Source organism: Poecile atricapillus, chromosome 22 (assembly GCF_030490865.1).
Source record: "Poecile atricapillus isolate bPoeAtr1 chromosome 22, bPoeAtr1.hap1, whole genome shotgun sequence".
In the NCBI taxonomy this organism is placed as follows: Eukaryota; Metazoa; Chordata; class Aves; order Passeriformes; family Paridae; genus Poecile; species Poecile atricapillus.
Genome location: NC_081270.1, coordinates 1,357,527 through 1,385,226, shown reverse-complemented (window position 1 = coordinate 1,385,226; position 27,700 = coordinate 1,357,527). Strand labels below are relative to the sequence as shown.

At 52.1% G+C, this 27,700-nt stretch overlaps 1 long non-coding RNA gene across 1 annotated transcript in view; it reads right to left on the bottom strand.

The window, feature by feature from the left end:
* Positions 1-8,667: 8,667 nt before the first annotated feature.
* Positions 8,668-27,700, bottom strand: part of LOC131587292 (uncharacterized) — a 54,894-nt gene continuing 35,861 nt past the window's right edge. Inside the window, exon 3 of the long non-coding RNA XR_009279334.1 lies at positions 8,668-8,961. This is a non-coding gene — a long non-coding RNA (uncharacterized LOC131587292). The remainder of the gene's footprint in view (positions 8,962-27,700) is intronic.

Here is a 27,700-nt window from a genome sequence, read left to right as displayed (position 1 = left end):
CGGGGCCAGCGCCGGCTGCCGCCAGCCCGGGAGGGACCCGGGGCCACCCGGGACTGCCCCGGCCCCGCGGGGACACGGCCGAGCTCCGCTGCTCCCCACCCCTCTGCACCCCCCTGCAGGATGCTCGTTCTCCCTGACAGCTGGGACCTGGCTCCAGCCTTCCCTTTTCCATGTAGAGATGGATGGATGGATGGATGGATGGATGGATGGATGGATGGATGGATGGATGGATGGATGGATGGATGGATGGATGGATGGATGATGGATGGATGGATGGATGGATGGATGGATGGATGGATGGATGATGGATGATGGATGGATGGATGGATGGATGATGGATGATGGATGGATGGATGGATGGATGGATGGATGGATGGATGGATGGATGGATGGATGGATGGATGATGGATGGATGATGGATGGATGGATGATGGATGGATGGATGGATGGATGGATGGATGGATGGATGGATGGATGATGGATGGATGGATGGATGGATGGATGATGGATGATGGATGGATGGATGGATGGATGGATGGATGGATGGATGGATGATGGATGGATGATGGATGGATGGATGATGGATGGATGGATGGATGGATGATGGATGATGGATGGATGATTGATGGATGGATGATGGATGATGGATGGATGATGGATGGATGGATGATGGATGGATGGATGGATGGATGGATGATGGATGGATGGATGGATGGATGATGGATGGATGATGGATGGATGATGGATGGATGGATGGATGGATGGATGATGGATGATGGATGGATGATGGATGGATGATGGATGCATGGATGGATGGATGGATGGATGATGGATGGATGATGGATGGATGGATGGATGATGGATGAATGATGGATGGATGATGGATGGATGGATGGATGGATGGATGGATGGATGATGGATGATGGATGGATGATGGATGATGGATGGATGATGGATGGATGATGGATGATGGATGATGGATGGATGATGGATGATGGATGGATGATGGATGATGGATGGATGATGGATGGATGGATGGATGGATGGATGGATGGATGGATGGATGGATGGATGATGGATGGATGATGGATGATGGATGATGGATGATGGATGGATGATGGATGGATGATGGATGGATGATGGATGATGGATGATGGATGGATGGATGATGGATGATGGATGGATGATGGATGGATCATGGATGGATCATGGATGGATCATGGATGGATCATGGATGATGGATGGATGATGGATGATGGATGGATGGATGATGGATGGATGATGGATGGATGGATGGATGGATGATGGATGGATGATGGATGGATGATGGATGGATGATGGATGATGGATGATGGATGGATGGATGGATGGATGGATGATGGATGATGGATGATGGATGGATGATGGATGATGGATGGATGATGGATGGATGATGGATGATGGATGATGGATGGATGATGGATGATGGATGATGGATGGATGATGGATGGATGGATGGATGATGGATGATGGATGGATGATGGATGATGGATGGATGATGGATGATGGATGATGGATGGATGATGGATGATGGATGGATGGATGGATGGATGATGGATGGATGATGGATGATGGATGGATGGATGATGGATGATGGATGATGGATGGATGATGGATGATGGATGGATTGATGATGGATGGATGATGGATGATGGATGGATGATGGATGGATGATGGATGATGGATGGATGATGGATGATGGATGGATGGGTGGATGGATCCATGGATGGATCCATGGATGGAGCAAGGCTTAGGACACATGGGGTGAATTTGTTTTCTGTCACAAGCTGTGGCAGACACAGCAAGAGGTCCATGCTGAACTGCCCCAAGAGGACAAGGTGGCCCAAAATGAAGTCGTGTGGTTGTCACAGGGATGTGTCACCTCAACAAGATGGAGTCCCCTGCCTTTGGATGCCAAAATGGGATTGACTGGGCAGAAAGAATCCTACCCAGGAGGGAAACAAAGCTAAATTATCCCCCTAAACATGGGACAAGGAATGTGGCCCACGAGTCTCTACCAGGAGACAGAACAGTGAGAGTTCTGTGTGAGCTCTGCCTCAGAGCTCCCAGAACAGCACAAAGTTCCCAGCTTTGTCCCAGGCTGTGTCCCCTGATTTGCCTTCCTGCAGGGCGAGGTGGGGGCAGATTGGTCCTGCCCTGCAGACGGTGAGAGGAGGATTTGCTGTGTGACACCAGCCACTGGCAGAGCTGGGGGGTCATTTCTGCCCTGCCACTTCTCCGTTTGCTCGTGACACTGCCTGACCACAACCCTTGTTTCTTGCCATTTTTTTCTCAAGGAACTCCAGCTCTGGGATCCATCTTTGCTTCTGGCTCTAATGAAGGAGGCAGATCCACAGACCCATCAAACCCTCTCATTCAGGCTTTCAGGCTTAGGCTCTTATTCTTAATGCTTCTGATTGCTCAGGATGACAGGGGAAAATCACTTTCTATTATCACCTAATGATCCAAGGAAAATGCTTGGAAGAGGCTGTGGGAGAAAGACATTTCTGTGGCAGTCAGGATTCTGGATGGAGGGCAGGTGAGGGGCTGTGTGGTGAGAGGAGCTCACTCTGAGCTCCCAGAAACCTTCATTCCTGGCACATCCAACTGCACTGGGCTCTTGAGAGCCTCGAGATCTTCTTCAGACTTCCCCTGACTCCACCTTCTTCAGAACTTGGCTTCCTGGGCCTGATTTCTTTTCATTTCTTATAAGGGAGTGGGGATGTTTTTCTCAAAGCTTCCTTCCTTCACAGCCATCAGGGTTATTACTCTTCCAGCTCCGTTCCTAATGGCAGCTCCACCTCAAGTGCAGGGACAGCTTGGCCACAGCCTTCTCCAAAGGAAGGCTCCATGTTTCCTCCAGGAGAGGTCACAGGAGAGCAGGACAGGAGTGGAACAGATCCTTGATGCTGCAGGAACCTTTCTCACAGAGGGAGGATGTTCTGGCAGAACTCAGGGAAATTTGGGGGGTGTAAGAGGCACAGATTGAGACTGATCCCAGCAGCCTCTGACAAGCACTGGAGCTGCTGGCGAGTCCTGCCTGTAATGAAGAGCAAGAGCTCTGGCTGAGTACAGCAGCAGAACCTGCAGTTGTTCAGCTCCAGCCTCTTTAATAGCAGAGCTTTTGGGATTAGTGTAAACAGATTCACCACTGGAGAGCAGATCAGAGAGCACTACGCAAATCCATGTGGTTAGAGGGGGAGCCAGGTACGCTCTGCAAACTCCACACGGAGCAATTGGAACAGGTTTCCCAGTCTGGGGGCAGGAATCTCCCTGGCTTTTGGTTCTGTGTTTCCAAAGTGAAAGCATGATTCTTAATCTGCTCACAGAGGCACTACCACAGCAAACAAAGCAAATAGTGATCATTTTTCAACATTCAGTTCCCCACCTCTGGGATACATCACCTTGGATTGAAGCAAAACCTTTCTCTCAAATGTGTCAACAATTGCCAAGAGTTACCTGTGCCAGAAAGTGTTTTCTAAGTGGAGATAATGCTTCAAGCACAGCTCTTAAACTTAAGAAAGAAAGATTTTCCTCCACATCCTATCACCAGTTTCAGGGACAGGTTACTTATCCTGGATATTCCTCCACTATTCAAGCAATAAAAGAAGGGAAAACTTCCTAAATGTAACTTATTTACATGTGTTTCAGTAAATCTCTAACTAAGTTAGGTTCTAACTGAGATCAAAGGTCCTTTGAGCTGTTTTAAAACCTCATTGCAGATGCAGGCCCTGCCCCTTTACAGGAAAGACAGGTTGGGAGCAGAGAGACACCCAGGTACCTTTCAGATGAGCAGCCCGAGCTCAGGAAGGAACCCAGGGCTCCTGTCCCTGCAGGATCCAGCACAGATTCCATCCAGAGCTCCTGGATCCATCCAATCCAGCACAGATTCCATCCAGAGCTCCTGGATCCATCCAATCCAGCACAGATTCCATCCAGAGCTCCTGGATCCATCCAATCCAGCACAGATTCCATCCAGAGCTCCTGGATCCATCCAATCCAGCACAGATTCCATCCAGAGCTCCTGGACCCATCCAATCCAGCACAGATTCCATCCAGAGCTCCTGTCCCTGCAGGACCCAGCACAGATTCCATCCAGAGCTCCTGGATCCATCCAATCCAGCACAGATTCCATCCAGAGCTCCTGGATCCATCCAATCCAGCACAGATTCCATCCAGAGCTCCTGGATCCATCCAATCCAGCACAGATTCCATCCATAAACAAATCCTCTCCCTCCCAAGTCACTGCCCCTACCAAAGGACAGGGGAGGAGCCCAAAGAGCCACAGCAGCAGCTCCTGAGCCAGCCAGAGCCATCCCTCAGCCCCTGCCCCAGTCTCGGGGACAGCAGGGCTGTGGCACAGGCAGGATTCCCTGCTCTTTGTGCTCCCAGCAGAGCCAGGCTGGGGATGGGGATTGCAGCACGAGTAGCCTGAGGCCAGACTGCTTCATTAGCAGAGATATTCTGACAGCCCAGCACTCAGGGAGGGCACAGGTGGCTGTTCAGGGGAGGGAGGTTGGGAATGAGGACACAGGAAAGGGCTTTGCCTCAGGAAAAATGCTTTTCCAGGAACTGCTGGGCTGTTCCCCTTTTAATCCTGCTGCTTCAGAGCGCTGCCGTTTGTTGGGGTGGAAATGGAGCACCGTGGAACTCAGAGCTTTTCCTGCCTTTCTGGAAGTGTCGTGGTGCTGTGGGCTCACACACCAGGCAGAGCTGGAAGCTGTGTGCCCCCCTTGCTACTGAAGGTGTTGTGGCTGCCTCCAGAACAGCCTGGGACACGAGCTTTGAGATCTCTCTCCTTACCCAAACCATTCCCACAAAATGCCTCTTCCAAATCACCTTCCCTGCCAGTGCCCTGTGCAGCTCTATAACCAGTGTGAGTAGATCAGAACTCAAAAAAACCTGCAGGAATTAAATGTCTGCTGGGAAGGAGTGAAGGAACTTTTATTTGGGAGGCAAGGACTCCAAATCTAAACCTAGAATTGCTCCTTTCTCCTAAATAATAAGGGCACAAATCTATTTCTGTTAAAACCAATGAGAAATTTTTTAGTGACTTCCCTCTTCAGTGTCCAGTCCCCACAATACAGCAAGAGGTTGCCCTTCTCTGCAAAGATTTTGGAAAACAAGTTCAGTTACACTCAAGTGACGCCTCCATGGTGCAAAAAAATCCCTTACAGAAATCACCAGTGGAATAAACCTTAAGTATTAAAGAAATAACAGTTCTCTGGCCCTTTCCCAAGGCAAGAGCTGCCTCTTTGCAGCTCCAGTTGCTGGGCAGCTCCCTGTCCTCCTCCTCGTGTCTGCATTAACCATTCTTTGTGCACACTGCAATTAAAAATGCATCTTTCTCCCTTGTCTGTTCCTCTCTCTTCAGAGGTTATTTATTGCTAATCTGTAACTGGTGTGAAAGAGATCAGTGTAGTGAGGCATCCACCAGACTCTCCTTTTTCCTGACACCTTTATTCCTCTCTGCCCACTGCTAAGAGAACCTCACTGCATCAGCAGATGCTGAATTCATGGTCACATTAAGCCTGGCTGTGTCCCAACACCTTTTCCTACTCCACTTCCCCATCTTCCTGCCTGCCTTCCTTGCTACAGCCATGGAAAGAATGGACACAGCGAGGACCTGACTGTCCAGGAATGTGTGCCTGCCTGGAATCCACGGCCAGCTCACAGCAAGCAGAAATTAGGGACCCTTGAAAAGCAGGTAACATGAGATATGCCCTCCTGGCATCAAACAGGGCCATGAAAAATAAGCCACAGGTGACTCCTGGAATTCACAGGTGAACACAAACATGAGTGCACAGAGCAGCTTTTTGGGGTGAGAGAGATGAACCTTTTTCAGGAGCCCTTTGGGAGTGATGTGCCAGAACAGTCTGGTGTAGTCAAGGTGTGACTGCTTTTAATACACACTAGGAAGATCAAATTAAGGACTCGGTAGAACCTGTCTTGACCAATTTAGGAGGTGCTGAAGTGCTTCCCTGAGCTGGCTCCCAGCTCCTAACAAGTTAATTAGAGCCAACATCTTCTGAAGTCTTTAAATCACCAAGTGTCTCTGCAGAGAGGTTTTGTGTTGCTCTGATTCTCCTCCTTTCTAGAAAGGGGTGCAGTGGAGTCCCTGCCCTGGGATCAGCAGCCAGCTCCTCTCCAGCCCAGAGCTGCACCCCAGCAGGGTGCAAATCCCTGCAGGAATTTATCCCAGCAATTCTTGTTCCAGCACTGAGGAGCTGGGTGTGCACACAGGGCTGCTCAGGGCTGTCCTGCAGTGTCACACACAGCAAATCTGACTGAATTCCCTCTGGGACTCTGAGGGGACAGCCCACAGGAGCTCCCCAACTGGAACCTGTGTTTCTGTGGGCAATTCTCTCTGCAGCTCGTGGTGCTGGGCTTGCCCTGCAGCTCTTTCGTGGATGATGTGAGTTCAGGAAGGCAATTCCAGCATCACAGTGACCAGAACGTGATCCCTTCTACACATCTGTTATATTTGAACAAAACACACCCAGAAATATCCCCACAAACAGTCCCAGGCATGAGCAGTGGAGTCACAAACACACTCCAAGAACTTTGTTCTTGCTCCTCACTCAGCTCTGTCACTCTGAGGTCCTGGGGCAGGATCACACGAGGGCTCCTCTTGTTTGGTTCAGTTTTCTTTTAAATCCCACAATCCCATAAAAACAGACTACTTGATATAAACCTGTTGCTATGACTACACTGCAACACAGGGCTTTAATCAAACAGAAACTTAGATAAGAGATAAGGAAGGGATAACCAAAACAAAACAATGGGAATTTCAAAAAACATGTAAATAGGCATTTGCATATTTGGATCTTCTCATGTTGATCTGAGTTTCTCAGAAGAGGAGCAACTTCTCTGCTCCTTGACAGCCAATACAGTGTGGACAGAAAAGCTGCTGCTGCAGCTGGTTACCACTGGGTTTTATTTCTTGTCAGACTTCCAAACAGGATCTTCTCTGCATGTGGAGTCAGGAATTCCAGCCTCTGTCCCTGCCTGCTTTGCTTCGCTGGGGGACTGCAGCAGCACCTGGGGGATTCAGGTGCTTCACTCTTCAGCCTGGGAGCAAACATCTCTCTAAAACTCCTGAGGCATTTCCATCCCTTTCTACAAATTTCCAGAGCTCTGTTTCTCTCAAGTTCAGTAACTCAATCACTGAGCAAAACCAGGGAATTGTGAGCAGTAACACAGCACACACAGCAAAGGCAGAAATGCCAGAGCAAGCTGTTTATGAGTAATTTTAATGTCTGATGCCTAAAATTATTGTCTAAACTCTCTGGAAAATACACACCACTGTTTTGTTCACAGCAGGAGAGAAGGATTTTGTTTGTCACACATCCTCCTTTAGCCAAAAGTGCTCTATCCAGACATGGCACCCCTGGGTTCCAGCACACATTTCCTTCCTGATTACCTGGGAAAGGCTGGGGAGGAAGGTGGGGCCAGTCACTGAGGATGAGGAGCAGAGGAAAGAGATCTTTTAAAGTTCCTGTTGTTCCTTTTAAGTCCAGCAAGCAGCAGCCACTTCTCACCCACGCTCTGCACCCATCAGCCATAAACCACTGCTCAGGGGTTAAAGCTGCACTGACCCAAAATAAAAAAGCCTAATGCACTGTAAATATCCAGGAGACCCTCAAGTCTATTACAATCCAGTTTTTCAGGAGTCTGTCTCTCTGCTATGGTCTCTACTCACAATTACAGTGAAACACTGATTAGGGTGCACATGGGAGCAGCACAGGAAGCAAATATAAAATTGTCCTAACCAAGTAACTGAGTGCATTTGTAAGGATGGTATTGCTTTTAATTAGCCTTAATTTCCAAAGAATTATTGCTTGCTCAAAAAAAATCTTTATGGATCCATGAATTATTGAGTACAGGATTCTCCCCCTGCCTCCTGCTGATACCCAAGAGAACAGCCCCAGCATAACTCACCAGGGAATTCTCTGTATTTGACTGCAAGAATGCCTGGTGTTCCAATCCATTCAGTATTTCTGTTAGAACTCCAAGGACTGGATCAGTTCTTGCTGAGTGAATATGGAAATCAAGTCCCAGTCTGGCTTAACCTTCAGAGAAGCACAAATGTGTTGTGTTTCTTAGGAGAGATCTGTGTTTGCACACACGTGCCCACAAACACACACACACACACACTGGCCATGTGCAGCCATGTCATTTTATACATAACATTAATCACATTTGTACTTTCAAATGCACTAATGCAAATTATGCCATTTATTTCTCTCTTTATGAAATTAATGTGACACTTTTCAACTTTGAGAAGTTCAGGTACAAACCCAGGAAGATGGATTTGCTTAGGGATGTTATATCCCCGTTATTCTGAGCTGAGCCTCCCATTCTTCCAAAATACCCCCATAAAACCAGTCCCAAATTTCACCTCCAAAAACAACAGAGAATCTGTCCTTGGTTATGGAGATCAGCCCAGCAATGTGCCTGCTGAGCTTTCAGCCATACATACCTGAAATTCCTCCCAGTTTGCTCTCTGTCTCACATCCAGCAAGCCCAGGAGTGTGGGGCCTGTGGGACATTCACAGAGCCTGCAGTGGGAACCAGCTGGAGATCATCCCACCAGCCCTGAACTGGAATTCCAGAGTGTTGGGCCCAGGGTTGAGGGTTGGGGATATTGGCACTTCCAGAGACACTGGGTTTGGGATTCCTTTGGGAAGGACTTTAATCTTTATCTCAGGAGGAAACACAACATTTCAGAGGGAACAAAGGCACTCTGTGCTCCTGTTGTACCTCTTGAGGACCTGGGGATGGTGGGGCACAGGCTCCTCTCTGCCACATTCCTGGGTGAATGCAGCTCTTCTTTCCCTCTGCAGCTATCAGCCTTCAGGAGTCAAAATTCCCTTTCCGTGGATGTTCTTGGAGCTGTCTTCAGACTTGCAGCTGCAGAAGCTACCACAAAATGCACCTAAATCAGTAAATCTATTTATTGGAATGGTCATACAGGACTGCAGCAATGAGACACAAATATAATCCAATTCCAGCCTCTTCAGAGCGGGAGGAAATAAACATTTAGCTCCGTTCCCCATGAAATTTGAGTAAAAACGGGAAACCATAAGGATGTACGTGACAAAGAAGAGGCCATTCAAGAGACAACATGAATAAATCTTAGCAGTACCTCAACAAGGACAGGAAGGTGAGTGGTGTCCCAAGCATTCCTTTGGCAGAGCACTGGAAATACCCCTGGAATTGTCCCTTGTTTCAAGACACCTCCTTCCCTCAGCTCCCAAAACCCCTCAGCAGCAAGCCCTGGAACCCCCCTCCAATTATCAGATGAAATGCAGGAGGATCAAAGGGAGAGTTCCAGGATAAGCAGGAGCGTGGGATAATTAGTGCTGCTGAGCACCTCTCCCTCGTTAGCGGTTCCCAGCTCCCTCTGCTTGTGCAGCTCGGGAGCCCCTGGTCCCCTCCTCGTGTCTCTCCTGCACCAGCAGCCGCCCTGACCCAGCCCCAAGTGATCCCTCAGCTTTTTGGGGTGAGGTTTCACTGCTTGGGAGTGGCAGGAGGGAGAGAGCAAAGAGTTCAGGAGCTCTGGGGAACCAGCACATGGAGACTAGCAGGGGACACCAAGTGAGAAATCATAAACAATATACAGCTAAACAATAACTAAACAATATTTCCCCTGCTGCCTGTTCTCCCTTGTGTCCAAGGAGCTCTGATCAGGATGGGAGAGGTGTTCCCATCTTTTTCACCTGGGGAAAACCCTGCAAGCAGCACAGAAATTTCAAGTCCGAAAGGCACCTTAGCAATGAGGGGGATCAGCTGTCAGGAGCGAGGCTGAATTATGAGTTGCTTGTTTTTGCAGAAGGAATGGGGGTGGCCTGTCTGTCACCTGTGGGGACCCTGGAGGTGTCTCACAGGATCAGGGTTAAGTGCCTGTGCTTTCCAGGGAGAGCAGCAGCCAGGAACTCTCCTCCATCCAAGGGACAGACCAGGCCAGGAGGTGCAGAAAGGAAACCCTGGCCTGGAGGGCCCACATGCCATGAAAATTCCCTACAAATGGGGGAATTTCCCTGTGACAAGTCAGCCAACAAATCAGGCCTTGCCCTGACGTCCTGGTGTTCCTGTCCCAATACCTGGAGCAGGCTCATGTCCCAATCCCAGGGACAAAAATCCATGGGAGGACCTGGCTACTGCCAAGGGAACCAAACTGATTTGGCTCACAAGGAATTTGCATGCAAGGAATCAGGCGAGCTGAAATAAGGCTGAAATGTTAATGAACGTCTGGAAAGCACTAGGAAATCCTTGGATTAGAGGTATCCTAGGAACACAACACAGTCGGTGACAGCAGATAAGGTCAGCCTGGGGATTGCATTCAGTTTTATCTAAAAATCCAACTTTGCATGCGGTGACTCAACAAAAATGTAATAAATGTAAATCGTGTAACAGTGCTGCCCCGTGGATTTTGAGTCATTTTTCATCGGGACCAGTGTGGCTGGCAGGATGCCACAGCTCTGACCCCACTGGCCAGCCCAGGCTGGGCACTTCTGGAGCCCAAGCTGACAAGCACACACCCCAGAGCTGTCCAAAGGCTGTCCCAGGCATGAGTGGCTCACTTTTCCACCTGATCTCAGGTATGAGCCCCACTGTGCTGCAATCCAGCTTGAGAACCGAGAGCCCCCGGTGCCCGTGAGTGCAGGCTCTGCCAGCCTCGCCAAGGCACGGCTCCCTCCGAGTCTGCAAACCCACATTTCCTCTGCTCGACAGAGCTCGTCATTAAGGAAGGGCTGAAGCTTTTTAGGGCGTCAGGAGTCTCAGCTCAGCGATCCGCACTGGGATGCTCCGCTGGAACGCTGTCTCCAGCACCACCGAAACAAATCACAATCAGAGATGCATCAAACTCCCATTTCCCCTAACTTAGCTGAGGAGCTTTTAAACATCAGACTGCAGAAAAGCCTTTTCCCTGCTGCGTGTCCCTTTCCGAGCAGCGAGTGCCCCGGGAATGCTCCGGGACAGCGGGAGAACCGCGGGCCGGTGCCGAGCGGGGGACAGAGACGAGGCACAGCCGGGCTCGGTACAGCACAGCCGGGCTCGGAGGGGGCACAGCCGGGCTCGGAGCGGTCCTGCCAGGCTCGGTACAGCACAGCCGGGCTCGGAGTGGCACAGCCGGGCTCGGTACAGCACAGCCGGGCTCGGTACGGCACAGCCGGGCTCGGTACAGCACAGCCGGGCTCGGTACAGCACAGCCGGGCTCGGTACAGCACAGCCGGGCTCGGTACAGCACAGCCGGGCTCGGAGTGGCACAGCCGGGCTCGGTACAGCACAGCCGGGCTCGGTACGGCACAGCCGGGCTCGGTACAGCCCAGCCGGGCTCGGTACAGCCCAGCCGGGCTCGGTACATCACAGCCGGGCTCGGTACATCACAGCCGGGCTCGGTACGGCACAGCCGGGCTCGGAGCGGCACAGCCGGGCTCGGTACGGCACAGCCGGGCTCGGTACAGCACAGCCGGGCTCGGAGCGGCACAGCCGGGCTCGGTACAGCACAGCCGGGCTCGGTACAGCACAGCCGGGCTCGGAGCGGTCCTGCCAGGCTCGGTACAGCACAGCCGGGCTCGGTACAGCACAGCCGGGCTCGGAGCGGTCCTGCCAGGCTCGGTACATCACAGCCGGGCTCGGAGCGGTCCTGCCAGGCTCGGTACAGCACAGCCGGGCTCGGAGCGGTCCTGCCAGGCTCGAAGCGGTCCTGCCAGGCTCGGAGCGGTCCTGCCAGGCTCGGAGCGGTCCTGCCAGGCTCGAAGCGGTCCTGCCAGGCTCGGAGCAGCGCTGCCCGCCCGTCGCTGCTCGGGAACCCCCCGGCCGGTCCCCCCGGCCGCCGCCGCGGGTTGCTGGCAGCGGCCCCGGAGCCGCAGCGCTGCCGCCGGGGAGAGAGGTAATAAATAACCCGGGGAGCGCGGCGCGGAGCCCGGCGGGCGGCGCAGACTCTGACCTGACAAATACCCACTGGAAAATCATCACCTCCCGCCCCCGGGAGCCTGGAGCCAGCCCCGGGCCGGCCCCAGGCGGGGGGCGGCGGAGCCAGCCGGGCCCGTCCGGCCGCGCCGCCGGGGGTGGCGGCAGCGGGGGCGGCCGCGGGGCCGGGCGGGGCCGGGGGAGGCGGGCGGGGATGGGGACGGGGATGGGGATGCAGGGAGGGGATGGAGATGGGGACAGCGGTGGGAATGGGGATGTACGGAGAGCGTGGGGATGTAGGGAGGGGATTGGGTCCAGGGAGGGGATGGGGGTTCAGGGAGGGGATAGGAATAGGGATGGGGATACAGGAAGGGATGGGGATGCAGGGAGTGCGGCCCCCCCCCCCCACACAGAGCGGGATCTCGCCTCGGGCCGGGGCACGGGGAGCGAGCGGGACCGTCCCGCAGAGGGGCGGGGATGCAGGGATGGGGGGATGTTGGGATGTTCCTGCTGGGGGGGATGTTGGGATGTTCCTGCTGGGGGGGATGTTGGGATGTTCCTGCTGGGGGGATGTTGGGATGTTCCTGCTGGGGGGGATGTTGGGATGTTCCTGCTGGGGGGATGTTGGGATGTTCCTTCCCTCCCTTCTGTGCCGCTGGCGGGTGCTCAGCCCCGGAGCCTCCTCTCACCTGCTCCAGGAGAAGGCTGCACCCAATTTCCCAGGGGTGGTGAGGAGGGAAAGGGGGGGATGGAGAGAGAGATGCTTTATTTTCCGCCCCATGCAATAAAGTGTGATTATAAAGAATATAACAGGGAGCACAGCTTGAATTCCAATTGGTGGAGGGCCTGTTGTTAACCATCAGGGAACTATTTATTCTCCAGCCTTACTGGTGCTCCTTGGTCAATAATGATAAAGGGGGGAAAGGAGAAGAAGTTGAAGCCATTATAAAGCAGCAATCCCATTACAGAGGAGCAGCAGCAACAGCCCCCCCAGAATCTATGATTCCCTCAGGTCATGTCTCGTGTGCTCAGACCACTGGCCACTGTCAGGATTTACCCTGCATCATTAACCCACCAAAGAGGGGCTTTTTTCTTGCCAGAAATGACTGATTCCTCCAGCCTGATGGCAGTCATCGTCTGGGAGACAGAGCAGCACTCCCCTGCTGCTGAACTATCTCCAGCAATATTTAATAAATAAATAAAATAGCTGGATGCTCGACCAGCTCCTCAGGAAAAGGGAAGACAATGTGGCTATTTATTGTGATTAACTATTTGCTGCTCCCTGACTCTGACACTTATTCACACACACAGACAGGGAGCACCTGTGTGTGCTTGCCCAAGCCCTGATCAGCTCCCCAGACATTATTTATCATTTGCATTGCTCTTCCACCCAGTCCCAGATTGTCCCAGGCTGTGCACAGGAGCAGAGACAGCCCCTGTCCCCCACAGCTGCTGCACTCCCAGACTCTGCTCTTTTTTTGCATTACTGGATCCCACGTGAGCTTTGCCAATGTTTCAAACAGGATCGGGGTCGCTCTGGGCCAGCTTTGGAAACTTCTGCCATCCAAACTGGATGCCAGATCAAAAGCCCCAGCCTCGGTGCCGAAACCTAAGCTCAGAGTTTGTTTCCTTTGCTCTGCCACAGGGGAAGGGGTTGGGTTGGAAGGTTTTGGTTCACTGGCTCTGCTCCATCCCGGGGGCTCCACTGGCTGCACACCCAGAGCTGAACACCCAGCAAAGGGGGCTGGAGCCTCCTCACACTGCACAGCCCACGGAAAACTGAGCTGTCCTGACATCAACCCACACTTCACCCCTCTCACTGCTGCATTCCCAACCCCAGGAAGTTCCCACAAACTTCTCCCTGCTCAGACCCATTTCCCCAGTGGAGATGATCCCTGGCTGTGTCCATCACCAGCATCCAAACCCTGCCCATGCAGGAGTGGGAGGATGGGGTGGGGCTGTTTTTATGGTTGCCATGGGTTTCCCATAACTCCCAAACCCTGACCCTCCTTGCCACGAACAGCATCAGCTCCGGGAAATCCCTGTTTTCCAGCAGCTTTCCATTCCCCATGTGCCTCTGGGGAAAAGCCCTCAAAGCACAGGGGTGGATGAGAGAGAGGAGGAGGTTGTGGGGAGTGTGGCAGAGGATGGGATTTGGGGGGAATGAGCTTCAGCCTCCTTTACATTTCTTTGAAGATTCTGCCCTTAACCTGCAGAGCAGGTTCCTTCTTCCAGCTGAGTTATTCTGTTACCAAAACAGGACCTTTTGGCTCAAGACCTGTCACTTAGAGCCTGAGGTTCCTCCAGGCAAACACTGAAACATCACTGGCAACTCAGAAAGCATTTTGCACTTGATCATTGTTATTTACACACGAGGACCCAGGTGAAAAGCTCCCACTCTTGTTGTGAGTTTGGAAATGTCCCTCAGTTGTGACTGATTTTAAGAGTAGCACTGAGTGAAGCTGCTCTAAAGCAGCCAAGGAAGTTCCTCCCCAAACAGAACAAAGATTGCTTCAAGGGCAATCATGAAATTAATCTCTTTTAATAGGCAAGATGAACATGAGGACCTAGAAGATGCAGGAAAAGGAAGGACAGCAGCAAAGAAATTGGAGAGTGGGAGTTTAGATAAAAGCTTGACTTGAAGCCTTGGTACAACTACACCCAAATCCTTTTGTGGAAGCCCAGGAATGAGGTTCTTAATGGCTGAGAAGGAGCATTAGAGCTGCTGCTCGGGGAGAAAGCCATGTTTCTTCCCCTGAACAGGGCTGCTGTCTTTTTGCTGTGTGATGCCTTCCATAAGCTCTTCTGGGGATGGGGGTATAAATCATAATAAAGCCATGGCATGGCATATAAATCATAATAAAGAATAATGATACGTAATAAGGATGAATAATATTAAGGGGAGAATTGTGTGAGAGAGCCTGCACACACACACACACACACAGAGCTGTGCAAACACAGACAGGAGAGGTGGCTGTCACCATCAACACATTGATCCTAACACCCTGCAGCACCTTCCTTCCCTGCACTCCCTGCCCTGCTGCACATGGAAAGGCAGGGAATAACCATGTGCAGGAATTTCAGTGCTCAGAGGGTCCCAGAAGGAATCACAGTGGGAGTTTAACCCCCCAGCTCCCGGGCCTGCCTGCACACAAAGGCTCCCCACCACGTCCTGCCTGTCTCAGGTGATGGGAACATTGCTCCCTGTCCCCCACTGCTGCATCCCTCCAACGCAGGGGGTGAAGTGGAAGTTCTAATTCCCAGTTCTGCTGATTGCAGCCCTGGATTAGCCCTCTTACAGATGTGTTTGTCAATGTGCAGCGAGGGAGGAAAATAAATCCTGGGTTGAGATCTTTGGGGCTGGATGCAAAGAGCAGCTGAAGTCAATCCCCAGTGCCTGGAGAGCACAGAAATCCAAGTCCACATCCTCCTCCTCCTCCCAGAGAGATCTGGCCTGCTCAGCTCCTCACACAAATGGATTTATCCCCTGCCTGAAGATCAGTCTAAATTTGAGGGGTTTTATGTGTTTGGGTCGACAGATTCTCCACAAGAGCTTGACTAGAAAAGCTCAGGGATGATGAGAGTCCAGGATATCTGATTACCCAAAGAACAGGGGGGGTGGGTTGCTGTAACTTTACAGACCTGACTAAATTTGGGCTACTGGTCAAGATCCATCCAAAATTATCTGCTGGCTGAGTTAGGCAGTTCCATTTTGGGCAGGAGGAAACAGCTTCCCAGGCACTGAACATCAGCAGCAGAAACAGCACAAGGGGAAGATTGCCTCCCTGGTTAAATGTGTATTTAAAATGCTGATAGCCCACACTGAGACCCCAGAAAAAAATGTATTTATCATTGTTATTAACAATAATAGAAATAAAACCAGTTCTAATAGCATGCAGGGTTTGATGCATTTCCCAAATAAAAGGATTTATTAGTTTAAAGCCTGGGTATTTATTTGTTTCTCTCTCCCCAGTCCTGCCCCCCTCCCAACCCTGTTGAATTTTTAATGTCCCCTGTTTCTAATGTCAGCCGTTTTTCTTGTGAAGGTTTTTTGACATAACTTTATGTTGCTGCATCCTTTTGTTGTTGCCATTCCCCATCCTTGTTAGAGACTCCACTCCCCTAATGAAGCTCGGCTCCTGCCAGGATAATAAAAGGAAATAGATCCAGGGCTGAGGAGAGCCAGGCAGAGGGCAGTGCCTTTGAGTGTGCGATCAGAAATGAGGGTGACACAACATAAATGCAAGAGAAGTGTCCTCTGGGGACTCCCAAGGCTGTCCCTGGGACCTGAGTGCGTGTGAGATGCACAGACATGCAGATACACAAAGTTTGTTTGGATCTGTGTGCACGTGGGAGATGCACTGATGTGATTTTATACGCACACACTGACCCGTGTGGAAGGAGATGTTGGGAAAATGTGCCCTGCAGGTGCCAGAAGTTGGGGACATTCTGCCAAATTAAAAAAAAAAATTGATTCAAAACCTCCCTCTTGTGCTTTTTGGGAGGGGTTAACTCATAGTCTTGCTGTAAGTTACGAAAGAAAAAAATGCAAACTCTACAAAGCTTCCTTCTCTTCTGTCCACTGAGAATGAGAAACTTCTCCACGTTCCTGTGACTTTCCTGCAGTAACAACCAGGCCTGGTGCTTCAGAAATAACAGCAAACCAGAGCCAGGCAGCATTTCCAGCAGGCAGGATCCTTTCAGAGCTGGTTTGTACACTCTGCAGTGGCAGCAGCCCTGCTGGGTTTGTCTGGGACAGCCGCGATGATCGGAGCGGCTTCACTCCCGGTCCTTCCCCCACAACAGAGCAGCACCAGGTGAGCCCGGGCTCCTCTGCAGGAGATGTCTCCAAAATCATTAGCCAGAGAGTCTGAAAAGGGCCCAGCAATGCACAAATCCATCCCCTGAGCCCCAGCACATCCTCCTGGATCCTCCAGGGACCCAGACATTCATCAGCTCCATGTGCAGCAAAATTTCCTCAGGGAACTTCACTGCCTGTCCACAGGCACAGAAAGCACCGGGGCTCCAGTTGAAACAACAGTGCCCGAAGGATCTGTTCTGACTTGTTTCCAGTGGGATCTCGGGCTTTTAAACCCATCAGACACATTAACATGAGGAGAACCTCTATATATTTGTGGCTTTCAACCTCTGAAATATTTAGGGCCATGCACAGCCCCACTCAGCTGTCGGCAGCAGTGCCACAGGCTCGAGAGAAAACTCTGTTTCTCCCTACCAGACCAATTCTAAAATTCAAACCCCAGAGTCATCATGTCTAGGCTTGGCTTACACGCTAATTCTACCCTGAAAAGCTTAATTGAAATTTCAGGTGGAAATTAATCTGGCCACCTCTTGTTCCCTAATGGATTTTGATCTACTTCGCCACACTGTGACAATTCCTGGCATGGTAAGTGATGTCTGTTTTGAAGAAGGCTGTAATTATGAAGTCTGCAGGGAACTGTAGGTCAAGCCACAGATGCAATGACAGAGCTCTTACTAGACCAGAAAAACAGGAATGACGAGGACTCCTGACACTGCAGGAACAGGGACAGATCAGGAAGGAAAATCCTTGCAGCAGATCTCTATTTTGTTCTTTTTGAGCCGCATTTTCAGAGCTATGGAAAACATCAGACCAATTTTTAGAACCAGAACATCATCTACTGCCCCCCTTGCAGAGCTCTGTGGCACAGCTGCAGCTGTGCTGTCCCTGGGGACAGGACACACGATCATCTCCTGGTGCCAGGAATCAGCCCCAGCTGCCCATGGTGCCTCAAGGTGTGTGTGATCCTAAAAAGCTTTTCTTGACCTAAAGAGCTACAGAGACCTCTTCCAAATCAACCCCAAAATACCTGTGCCAAAGCAATTCTGATCCACAAGTCATGGAAGCCACAGCGACATCAAGACAAACACTGGTTTCACTCAGAGTGCAAGGGTGAAGCCAAGAAAAGAAAGAATTGATGATGGAGGATGGATGGATGGATGATGGATGGATGGATGGATGGATGGATGATGGATGATGGATGGATGGATGGATGGATGGATGGATGGATGGATGGATGGATGATGGATGGATGGATGATGGATGATGGATGGATGGATGATGGATGATGGATGATGGATGGATGGATGGATGGATGGATGGATGATGGATGATGGATGGATGGATGGATGGATGGATGGATGGATGGATGGATGGATGGATGATGGATGGATGGATGATGGATGGATGATGGATGGATGATGGATGGATGGATGATGGATGGATGGATGATGGATGATGGATGGATGGATGGATGGATGGATGGATGGATGGATGGATGGATGGATGATGGATGATGGATGGATGATGGATGGATGGATGATGGATGATGGATGGATGATGGATGGATGATGGATGGATGGATGATGGATGATGGATGGATGGATGGATGGATGGATGGATGGATGGATGGATGGATGATGGATGATGGATGGATGATGGATGGATGATGGGGGAATGGATGATGGATGATGGATGGATGATGGATGATGGATGATGGATGGATGATGGATGATGGATGGATGATGGATGACACAAGGGGAATGTGCTCCTCAGCCAGCAGTTCCTCAAGGAAAGATGACCTTTTTCCCTTTGGGATCTGAGGCAGAGCTGGACACAACACTGAGGCACAGGGGCACTGGCTGCAGAGCAGTTCTCTACATGGGAACAATCCATACAAATGCACTTTTTGGAAGGGGAATTTGTTGTGGTTGTCAACTTGAATTTCATTGATAGATCTGCTCAAGGAGCCCAGCAGGTGCCCAGCCTTGGTGGAACATCCCAGCCATGGTGAAACACAGAAATACATCCCAACCATGGTGAAACACATCCCAGTCATGATGAAACACATCCCAGCCATGGTGGAACATTCCAGCCATGGTGGAACACATCCCAGCCATGGTGAAACACATCCCAGCCATGGTGAAACACATCCCAGTCATGGTGGAACATTCCAGCCTTGGTGAAACACATCCCAGCCATGGTGGAACACATCCCAGCCATGGTGGAACATCCCAGCCATGGTGGAACATCCCAGCCATGGTGGAACATCCCAGCCATGGTGGAACACATCCCAGCCATGGTGGAACATCCCAGCCATGGTGGAACACATCCCAGCCATGGTGGAACATCCCAGCCATGGTGAAACATCCCAGCCATGGTGGAACACATCCCAGCCATGGTGAAACATCCCAGCCTTGGTGGAACATCTCAGCCATGGTAGAACATTCCAGCCATGGTGGAACATCCCAGCCTTGGTGGAACATCCCAGCCTTGGTGGAACATCCCAGCCATGGTGAAACACATCCCAGCCATGGTGAAACACATCCCAGCCATGGTGGAACATCCCAGCCTTGGTGGAACATCCCAGCCATGGTGGAACACATCCCAGCCATGGTGGAACATCCCAGCCATGGTGGAACACATCCCAGCCATGGTGGAATGGTGGAACACATCCCAGCCATGGTGGAACATCCCAGCCATGGTGGAACACATCCCAGCCATGGTGGAACACAGAAACACATCCCAGCCATGGTGGAACATCCCAGCCTTGGTGGAACACATCCCAGCCATGTTGAAACACATTCCAGCCATGGTGGAACATCCCAGCCTTGGTGGAACATCCCAGCCATGGTGGGACACATCCCAGCCACGGCTGCAGTGCTCAGGAGGTGCAGGCTGTGCTGTATTAATATGCAAAGTGTGCCTGCCTTCCCAATTAAATGGAAAATGTTATGATTAAAGGCAGTCAGAAGATATTAGATGGATGGTGCTGAACCATGGGCTTTATTTCCTGCACACAGGAGCCCCACAGGAGCACAGGGGGAGAAACTGAGCTGGGAAAGGGAAAATGCCTGAATCTGTGGAAGGGGGGAAAAGGAGGAAGCTGTTTCCATCAGGGCTGAATGAACACAGTGCCTCATCCTGGGCTCTCAGACACCAGCCCTGGAGGGAAGCCGAGCACCGCTGCTCACAGCAGCCCAGTTCTGGCCCATCATCCTGCAGGCAGGAGGCGTGAATCACAGCAAAAAGCCCAAAGAGCATCACAATTCAGAGCTGCAGAGCCCTGAGGCAAAGCTCAGAGGGGACAGACCCTTCCTAGCCCCCCTTTTCCTTGTTAGCATCAGCAGTTTCTCCTTTACCACCTCCCTGGGCTGGGAGAAGGAAACACAGCAGAGAAGTGCAGCGTGCTGGATAATTTACAATTAAAGCCGTGAAGATGAGAAGATAAAACAGGAAACATTAATAACTGAGTGCAGGGTTCCCTTTGCCTGCCTGCTCTAAATCAGCCCCGCAGCTTTAACCCTCCTGGCTCTGCTCTGAGCCCCAGGCCAGGCTGGCACTCCCCACTCACTCTTGCTGCTGTCTCTGAGCTCTGCTGCACCCTGTCACCAGCGCACTCCCTGCCCGTGTTTCATGGCTTGCATTTAATTAAAAGAGATGGCAAAGTCAGGTATATTTATGGGGGCTTCTAATCCTCACACTCACATTTCCAGTTGCCATGGGTTTCCTTCCTCCCCCACCCCCAGCACAGAACGTGCTCCGGGACAAAGCCCAATAAATTCTGCTCTGTAATTGGCTGTGCAGGATAGGGGTCCATCCAGCCCAGAGCCTTCCAAGACAGGGAAACAGGGCCTTCAGAAAATGACTGTGAGGACAGAAAACCCCGGGGCAAAGAGTCCAGAGTGCCTCATCTCCTCCTGTGGCTGCTGCTGAGCTGTGCCAGGCACGAGGTGGGAGCAGAACCCAGCCAGGGCCACCTGCAGTCACTGGGCTGGAGCTGCACCTCTGTCCAAAGCCAGGTTTGCTGCCTTGCTGGGCCTCTCTGAGAGCAGCAGAACATCCCAGAGCATGAGCAGAGGCTCTCTGAGAGCAGCAGAACATCCCAGGGCATGAGCAGAGGCTCTCTGAGAGCAGCAGAACATCCCAGAGCATGAGCAGAGGCTCTCTGAGAGCAGCAGAACATCCCAGAGCATGAGCAGAGGCTCTCTGAGAGCAGCAGAACATCCCAGGACATGAGCAGAGGCTCTCTGAGAGCAGCAGAACATCCCAGGACATGAGCAGAGGCTCTCTGAGAGCAGCAGAACATCCCAGGACATGAGCAGAGGCTCTCTGAGAGCAGCAGAACATCCCAGAGCATGAGCAGAGGCTCTCCCAGGACATGAGCAGAGGCTCTCTGAGAGCAGCAGAACATCCCAGGACATGAGCCCAGGCGTGCAGGGCAAGGGAGGCACAGTTGCCAGAAGTATTAATACAATCACTCTGGGTTCTAGAGCTGCTCCCACCTGCCTGCACTCCATGAAGAGCCAGGGACACTCCTGAAACAAGCCTCTTCCACCACAGACTCTTCTGGAAAGGTTGGGAAAAGGTTTCCACGGTTTGAGGAATACAGATTTTGAGCTGTTCTTTGTCTTTAGGGAGGGATTTCAGAGCAGTGTGCCCCAGCTGAAGCCACACAGAGGAGACAGAGGGTGCCCATCTCTTCACAGCCAGTTCTCCCACCTGTGCTCATCATTTCAGATGCCACATCTCTACTGGGGACAACAGGAACTGTCCCTGTGCAATGCCAGCACCCACAGGGGCCCTGCTGGACATCCTGAGCAGGATTTTGTGGCTGTAAACTTCCACTGCTCAGGGAAACCCTTCTGCAGGAGCACCCACACCTGGTACCAGCACAGCAAAGCCTCCCTCCACATCCAAATTCCCACTGAAACACCAGATCCACATCCACTGCTGAACGCAGATCAAACACAGCAGAACAAGAGGAAGGGAGAAATCAGATTTCCTCTGGCTTATTCACATAAGTAAAAGAACACAAAGACACAAGGAAAGAGGAAGGAATTCTCTGACCTTGTCACATACGTGCCTGCCCTAAAAACACAGAGTTATGGCCAAAGCTGTCTGCCTGCCTGGCACTGCACAGCCTCTGCTCCTTTCCTCTCTTTTCTCCATGGTGTTAGCAGGAGTTAACATCCCTTAACTCACAGCTTTCCACATTCTGGCTTTATGTCTAATGTTAATGTTATTTAAACGTCACTTTATTTTTTTTTTCTCTGTGAATTTCATTATGAGTTTCTTATTTGCCTCCATTTTTTTAAGGAATAGTTTATTAAGAAAAGCTGATTGCACCCCCAGCCCGTCTCCTGGAACAGCGCTGATGAATAAAAAACCCCCCTCACAGGAGACAGTTTTATTCTGTTGATCGGAAGTCTGCCAGCCCAATTTATGATTGGACATAAGATCTCCAAATCTGGATTTATGTGTTGTAGTATAACGACAGGTCAATGAGATTAAAACTATGTTCATGAGAGAGCTGTGAGGCAATTTGAGTTTCATGGTTCTGTGGTGATTGGGCATTCAGTCTAAGAAAACCTGCCTTAATAAAACACTCCCAGCCCGGGAACAATCTGCACATTATTCATTATTGCAGCCTCCCCAGCACCCCCTCACCATAAAACCAGAGCAGGGAGAGCAGCTCCCCCCTCCTCCCGTGCAGATGAAGCCATCAGGGAGATGGTGCCACTGATAACGAATGGGCTGAATTAACAATAGGAACACTTTTCTTCCTTATCATATGGTTCACATAATCAAAACAGGGCAGGGGAGTGGGAGGGGAGAGGAAAAGTCTCAGCCTCTCAAAAGTCTCCTCCACCAGCTGAAAAATACAGGGAGTAAAGGCAGCAGCTCCTGCTCCCATCCAGAGACCTCCCTTGCCTTCCAGTTCCTGTTATTGAAGAAGCATCACCCTGCAAACGTCAAGCAGGGGCTGAAATGAGCCTTAGCCAGGTCCTGGACTTGCAGAGGTCACCTGGACCAGAGCAAACCTGTGGGAATCAGAGCCAGGGCCCTCCCAGGGCCAAACAGCCTCGTGGTCACATCATAGCTGCCAAACAGAGCTTTTCTCTTCAGGATGTTTCATTCTTCATCAGTGCTTCTCCATCATCCCAACAAAGATTTTAACTCAGAAGAGATCACAGGTTGCAGTGTGGTGGTAGAAAAGTGTTCCATGCTTTGTTTCCATTTCTGTCTAAATAAAGCAACTCCTCATGTTCTTTTCCCCATGCAAGTGCAAGGGCCAAATTCCCCTTGGCCTGAGGATCCCCAGTTCCAGTTCATCTTGTAATTGCTGAATATTGCTGAATATTGAGCACAAATGCTGAAATACCAGAGCAGGAGCACGTGGAATGCGACACCAGCAGCCCAAGGACAAAGGAAGGACGTGAAGAAAGGAGCCTGAAAAAGGACAGGGCCCAGAGGAGGCAGTGGGAGCTGTTGTTTGTGCTGTTCTTTGGCTGTTCCAGTCATTCTGCACTGGAGACCCAAAGCAGGGAGCCCTGTGCACCTACAGAGTTGCTGCTGCTGCTGCTGCTGCTGAAGGGGCCAGAAATGCTTGTGGAGCAAACCCATCTCAGATAGGCAGCGAGATACCAGGACGTTCCTGTTTCATCCTTGTTTAATCTGCTCTGTTGTCAGGCAGGGCACTGGGCCAGTGCAAATTCCCACTGCCTCGGCTTCAGGGGCGGACTGGCTGCAGAATTTACACAAATAAAAGGAGAAGCGAAAAGCGCCGGCAGCACCAATCTGATTACAGAGTCATTTATTTTCTGGTCGTTAATAATTTGTGCAATAAAAGATTGCGTGCCTTTCTGAGTTAGTAGGAGTTATTGGCATGAATTTCCCTCCACACTGGTGTGAGTCTGTGCTTGGAACATAAATTATTAGTTTCTTATCGCACTCCTCCTCATTTTTCATGCTGCCACAGCCGGATCGCCAGGAGCCAACCCCTCAGCCTCGCTCTTATTTTATGCTGCACGGGAAAGGCAGCAAAGATGGCTTTTCCATCTTTAATTACACAGTTCCCTCCTGCTTTCCTCCCTCCCAGCGTCCCCACCTGAGCTGGGCTGTGCCTCTTGTGCAGCCACAGCTGGGGACAGGCGGGTCCTGTGCCATTTGCCAGCGGGATTTTGGTGAAAACCCCGTTGTGTGACAACAGCCAGAGCAAGGGAATGACAGTCCCAGCACCCTGCCAGCTCCTGTCACAGAGCTGTTTGGAAGCAAATCGCATGTGTGGATCTCAGCACGAGGGTAAAAGGAGGCTGGAATTCAGACCATCCTGGAAAGAGGAGGAGGAAAGTCCTGGCAGGGAGTCAGGCCCTACACAAGATGGTTGTGGCTCCAGTGGAAGATTGAGAAGTTTGAGGCTGGGCTGTAGCTGTGGAAACGCTTGGGCTTTCTCCTCCTACAGCATTAAGCAGGTGAGTGATCAGAGCACTGCCCTGAAAAAGGGATACTTCCCATTTCCAGAGCATTTGAAGTGCAGTAAGGGAAACACATGAAGAATTAAGACTCATTTAAAAGCCATCAAAACAGCCTCCTTGCTCCTCTGGCACACAGCACTGCAATGCTGGCTGCTGATGCTGATTACCCCGTGAGGTGAAGCAGCGTGCACAGAAATCACCCAAAAGCCCCGGCCCTCGCCACCTGTCAGCCTCGTGGTGCCCTGCACTCAGGGTCCCTTCCAGGGTGCCCCGGGAACATCTGCACCCACATCTGCTTCCCTTCCAGGGTGGCACGGACAGAGCACAGATGCAGCTGCAGATGAACTTGCCAAGGGCTGTGCAGACCAGGAGTGCTCTGGAGAATGGAGCAGGAGGTGCAGCTTTGCCTTCCTTGCCTTGAAAGAGAAAGCTGAGGGAGCAGCACCATTCCCAGTCCTGGATCCACATTCCACAGCTCTGCCCTGACACTCCACTGCCACTCCAGACTCTCTGCTCATGGCCAAAGCCCTGAAACAGAACCCTGGGAATGCTCAGGGCACCCCTGCCCACTCCATTCCAAGGGGATTTACAAACACATCATTCCCAGGACCGAGATCATGGCTGGAAGCAGACTCAGACAAAAAGGTTGAGCAGGAAGGTACCTGGCAGCAGAAAGACCCAGAGAAAAGGAGGAAATGGAACCACCAGGCTCAAACCCAGATCAGTGAGAGGGGACCTGAAATCAGGGCTTCATTCACCACATTTAGAACAAAGGTCCCAGAATCACACAAAATTTATTGTGACTCCTTGGCATAGGTAAACGTCTATCCTTGGAGAGGAAAATACTGAAAAGAAAAAAGAAAACAAACTTAACTGAAATCTTAGGCTTTCATCAGGCCCCCAGATGAAACATTTGATGCATTGGAGGACAGTCCCGAAGTGCTCCAACAAACACATCTTCACTCTTCCTGTGATCCAACAGTTTCAAGATATTTATCGCTGCTTTTTCCACTTCCCAGGAGAACTCCCTTTATCACAACCTATTCCACATTTGTTTTGCTGCCATCAACACCTGCCAGGGCCATGCTTTCTGCAGAATAAGTTGGAACTGTGCCACGGGCAGGATTTGTCAAACAGGGTCTCCACGCTGCCTCTTGGGGGATCCCCACCTGGGGACAATTCCACGCCCTCCTAATCCCTCCACCCCATTCCTTGCATTTGGTATTTGACTCCCATATTTCCGGAAGGGGAACTGTTCCCCCCATTTCTAAACACTTTCACGATGGTCCTGCAAACCTGCCACCCCTTGGGGTAAAGGCTCTCTTTTAATCTATGTGGTGACTACACACCCAAATCGGGGAAGAAATAACTAAAAAATCCATGCTACAGAAACATAACCTTTTCAGGTGTGTCTTTGGTAGGGTAGGGAATCCACGGGGAGACAAAACAATACCGTATTGTACTTCCCGTGTACGGCTCTGCATCAGAGCGACTTTGTGAGTAATCCGATTATCTCCTCTCCGGAATCAAAACAGCGAGGGAGAGAGGTTTTTCCCTAATCCTAGCGCCATCTCCGGGAACGCTTCATCGTGCAGAATCACTTTCACAGTGGGGACGGGAATTAGAGGAGAATTTTCCAGCTTCCCGGCATGAGCGGCTATGGGGAGTGCCCCCGTCTGGGCAGCATCCCGGAGCTGGGGCAGCATCCCGGAGCCCCCCGGAGCCCCCCCGAGCCATCCCGGAGCCACCCCGGCGGGATGCGGAGCGGGCGGGCTGGCTCGGCCCCGGGGGCTCGGCCGGGGGCCGGCCCGGGCTGGCGCCGCTCGGTCCCCCCGGGGCGCAGCCGCCGCCGCCGCGGTCGGAGCGGCCCCGCGGGCGGAGCGGAGCCGCCGCCACGGCTCAATTACGGCGGCGGCCCCGGCGCTGCCTCCCCCGGGCGCTGCGGGCGCGGCCCGCCCGCTCCGCTCCGCCGCCCCCGCCCTCCCCGGGCGGCCCCGGCGCGGCGGAGGGGCCCGGGGGGGCTGCGAGGGGCGAGAGGCTGGAAAAACACAGCCCTGCCCAGAACCGGCCGGGATCGAACCCCGTATCACCGCGGGGAGGGGGGAACCGGCACCGGGCAGAGCCTGTGGGGACCGAACCCGCCCTCAGTGAGACCGGCCCGGGCTGCAGAACCGGGCAGAGCCCACAGGAACCGAACCCGCCCTCAGTGAGACCATCCCGGGCTGCAGAACCGGGCAGAGCCTGTGGGGACCGAACCCACCCTCAGTGAGACCGGCCCGGGCTGCAGAACCGGGCAGAGCCCACAGGAACCGAACCCGCCCTCAGTGAGACCGGCCCGGGCTGCAGAACCGGGCAGAGCCCACAGGAACCGAACCCGCCCTCAGTGAGACCGGCCCGGGCTGCAGAACCGGGCAGAGCCTGTGGGGACCGAACCCGCCCTCAGTGAGACCGGCCCGGGCTGCAGAACCGGGCAGAGCCCACAGGAACCGAACCCGCCCTCAGTGAGACCGGGCCGGGCTGCAGAACCGGGCAGAGCCTGTGGGGACCGACCCGCCCTCAGTGAGACCGGCCCGGGCTGCAGAACCGGGCAGAGCCCACAGGAACCGAACCCGCCCTCAGTGAGACCAGCCCGGGCTGCAGAACCGGGCAGAGCCCACAGGAACCGAACCCGCCCTCAGTGAGACCGGCCCGGGCTGCAGAACCGGGCAGAGCCCACAGGAACCGAACCCGCCCTCAGTGAGACCGGCCTGGGCTGCAGAACCGGGCAGAGCCTGTGGGGACCGAACCCGCCCTCAGTGAGACCGGCCCGGGCTGCAGAACCAAAGGAAAGCCCCACAGGAACCGAACCCGCCCTCGGGGACAGGAAAACTTTCCAGCAGAGTCGGAGGTAATTTCACCGGGGCACATCCCGGAGTCAGGACCTGTTGGCCAGGGACAGGGTGCCAAAACAGGTGAATAAAAAGAGACAATGAGATAAGTGTGGAGAATTTCAGTCCCAGAAGCCAGGAGGGAACAAGAGTCGTGTCAGGACTTCCAAAGCATGGCCTTGCAAAGCTATTTTAGCAAATTTGGGAGACGGGGGAGAAGAATTTGATTTTATGAGAAAAGTTCTGCCAGTACAAGGCCTGAGAGGATGCAGTTGTGCCATTGTGATGGGCTCTTTCCTAGCAGGGCTCAGTGCAGTTCCATTGCTTCAGTTATACTGGCAGAGTCACTGAGGAAAGCCCTTAAGTAAACAGGGTTATTTTTAATATCCCAAACAGGTAATTCTGAAATTTTCAGCTTCACCATCTGCCCCTCTGACAGCCAAATTCAGTTCCTGGGCAGATTAAGAGTTATCCCATATGTTGAGGGATACCAGATCAATTTAAGGTGTGATTTTAAGCGACTGAAAAACAGAATTCGCATTTTGAACCAGGCTTTTTCCAGTTTAATTTCTATCACAGAT